The 3,188-nt window shown below is 41.8% G+C and overlaps 1 long non-coding RNA gene across 1 annotated transcript; it reads left to right on the forward strand.

Annotated features, from left to right (window-relative positions):
* Positions 1–273: 273 nt before the first annotated feature.
* Positions 274–732, forward strand: LOC120858389. Its single transcript, XR_005719854.1, has 2 exons — positions 274–486; positions 517–732. It is a non-coding gene; the product is annotated as an uncharacterized LOC120858389 (long non-coding RNA).
* The last annotated feature ends 2,456 nt before the right edge of the window (positions 733–3,188 follow it).

Genomic DNA, 3,188 nt, shown 5'->3' on the forward strand with positions numbered 1-3,188 from the left:
TTCTAATATATATGACAGAATCTGCACAATCTCTTGAGAGAGGACTTTGAGGTTGTTAAGCAAACTTGGAGGTTTGTTTCAAGCTGTTGTTGGGTCCACTTTAACCAGTCTAGGCCCACCTATTGTATCTAAACCTCTTTTCCTTTCCTTTAAATTATTTTTTTAATTAAGAAATTATTTATTTATTTGGCTGTGCTGGGTCTTCATGGCAGCACCAGGATCTTTAGTTTTGGCATGTGGGATCTATTTCCTTGATCAGGGATTGAACCCGGGTTCCTTGCATTGGGAGCTCAGAGTCTTAAGCCACCAGGGAAGTCCTTCCTTTCTCTGTAAATGTGTGTTCAACATGCGATTTTATGAGCATCAGCCAACATGCAGGATTCGGCTCAGTTGAATTCACAGGTCATGACAACATGGTTTATAATCTAATGCAGAAAAGGGATGTGACAGAATCTCACAGTAAGAGTATTTTGGGTCATGATAAAGGTACAGAGTGAAATGTCTACTTTAGGGAAGGTTTTATAAGGGAAGTGCCATTTAAAGAAACTTGATGGGTTGAGGGAAGCTGATAGTGAAAAGGGAATGATGTCAAGACTGAAGCGGCTTGAGTTCAGTGAACAGAGTATTCCAGTGTACCTAGAGCTCAAGGTATGTGTTTAAGACCTTGTCCTAAAAAAAAAAAAAAAAAAAATCACAGTCTGGTGAGGGAGAAATGTAAATAAACGAATGAATGAAAGTACATTTTGCACTCTGAGTTATGCACAAAGACCTTTGGAACATCGAAGAAGAAACCCTAACTGTGATGGAGACGGGGGGTTGGTTGGAAAGCTTCACTGAGATTTGAAACTTGAAGGAGTAGTACTTTGCCCACAGAAATATTAAAAAGGGGAAAGCGCATACAAGTTCCCCTTGTCCTTTGAACTTGTAACAGACACAACTTTTCTGGGACTTTCTAAGGAAATTTTATTCCCAGATTCTGCTAGGCAGTAGTTCTCCCTTCTCTGAATTGAAGTGCAAGGATGCCAAGTTCTCCTTTTTCTTTTCTTACTGATTTGTGTTAGTTTTTTCTCTCACTGTTATTTTTGGTATTTATTTCTTTTCTTTCCTCAGCAAAGGTCTGTTTGCTTCTCAGCTTGGACCCTGTAGGCAGCACCCATGTCTTTTACCTTCCAGGGGAAACTCTCAGGTCATCTTCCCCAACATCCCTTCAGTTTCATGAAACAAGAAACCTAGTTATTACAAAAGCATGGCGGGACCCTTGCTCTCGGTGGTAGAGTGGTATAAGAGACATTCTTAGGGTTGCACCCGGAGATGGTGTTTGAAGTTGAGGCTCTGAAGTCAAATTGCTCAGTTCTGCCACTTACTATATCTTTAATCTCAAACTAGTGCTCAACCGTCAGTGCCTCAATTTCCTCTTCTGTAAAATGGAAACAATATAGTGCCTACCTTACAGGGTTATTGTGAAAATTAAATGAGATAATCCATGGAGAGCATTTAGAACTATGTAGAACTTAGGATGTAGTCACATTTTAAGAAATACTGGCTATTATTTAAATTTTTTGGTGAGCCTTGTGGCACTTTCCTGCTTTGTATGTGGCATAATGCCAACCTTTCTTTGATGAGACTGTAGATGTTTTCTGTGTCACCTTGACTGGGCCCATGGGATTCTCAGATTTATGGTAAACATTGTTTCTGGTGGTATCCACGAGGGTGACTCTGGAAGAGATTAGCATTTGAATAGGTGCCCACAAAGACATGACGGAGCCACTGAACAATACCAACAGTGTGGACTGAATAAAGCAATGGCCCTCTCCAGTGTGTGTGGGCATCGTCCTATCTATTGAGGACCTGAATTGAACGGAAAGGCTGAGGAAGCTTGTTCTGCTGACTGAGCTGAGGATCAGCCAAGCTCCTGCCCTTGAGGATGATCAAACCTTTAAACTACATCCTAGGCTTTCTTGAGTCTTCAGCTTTCAGACAGCCCATGTGGGGGACTTCTCAGCCTCCAAAATTGTACGAGCTGATTCTTCACAGCAAATCTCTTTATATATATATATATATTCCTATTGGCTCTTCTCTCTGGAGAACCCTGACTAGTCCACAGCATTTCTAATCGAAGTGTGGTCTGCAGCAAGCAGCCTCAGCATCAGCTCGCTGGTTCATTAGGAATACCAATTCTCAGGTCCCACCTTGCAGTTTTAACAAGATCCCTGAGTGATTTCCATCCACATCAGAGCACACAGTTCCTTGTTCCCCATGAAAACTTCATGGTTGTATCAATGCTCCAACTATGGAATAGCCACAGCCTCATACCTCAAATTGAGGATCAGCCAATTAAAGACAATTTCAGCAAAGACACAGAATTAACAAAGATCTAGCCCTATTTCAGATGGTACAGTTCTTGGGGAAAAAACTACATGGTTTTAAATTAAAGGCCTAACAAGTCCAGAAAGATGAGAACAGGAGGAATAGATCCACACTTTGAACATAGTTGCATACCACAGAGGAACAGAGGAGCTGGAGGGGAAGAGAAAGCTAGTGACCAGGAGCAGTGTTCTTTACCCTGCTCTTAAAGCGGCAACCTATGGACCTTCTCTGGTGGTCCAGTGGTTAAGAATCTGCCTCCCCATCCTGGATGGGAGGAGAGTTGGGGGAGAACGAATACATGTATATGTGTGGTTGAGACCCTTCACTACTTACCTGAAACTATCACAACATTGTTAATCTGTTATACCCCAATAAAAAATAAAAAGTTAAAAAAAAAAAAAAAGGGATCTGCCTCCCAATGCAGGAGATGCTGGTTCCATTTCTGGTTGGGGAGCTAAGATCTGACATGCCTCGGGGCTACTTGAGACTGCACACTGCAACTACCCAGCCCAGCAATGAGATATCACAAGTGAAGCTGGGAAGACCCCATGTGCCCCAGCTAAGACCCAACACAGCCAAATTAATAAATGAATAAATAATCTTTTTTTTTTTTTTTTAAGGGGCAACCTAGAAAAGAATCACGGGGTCCGAGGAGAGGATTACCTAAGAGTCAAGCATCTACTGAGGAAAGTTGACCAGAGATAAGAACTAACAAAAGGCCTTTGAGCCAAGAGCTCTTTCACTGACCTGGTTTCCTGTCAGTTAACTTTTTGCCAAGAAGGGGGAGAATGGCAAGAACTTAGGAGGTATTTTTCTTAATG

This window comes from Oryx dammah, unplaced genomic scaffold, assembly GCF_014754425.2.
Source record: "Oryx dammah isolate SB20612 unplaced genomic scaffold, SCBI_Odam_1.1 HiC_scaffold_29, whole genome shotgun sequence".
In the NCBI taxonomy this organism is placed as follows: Eukaryota; Metazoa; Chordata; class Mammalia; order Artiodactyla; family Bovidae; genus Oryx; species Oryx dammah.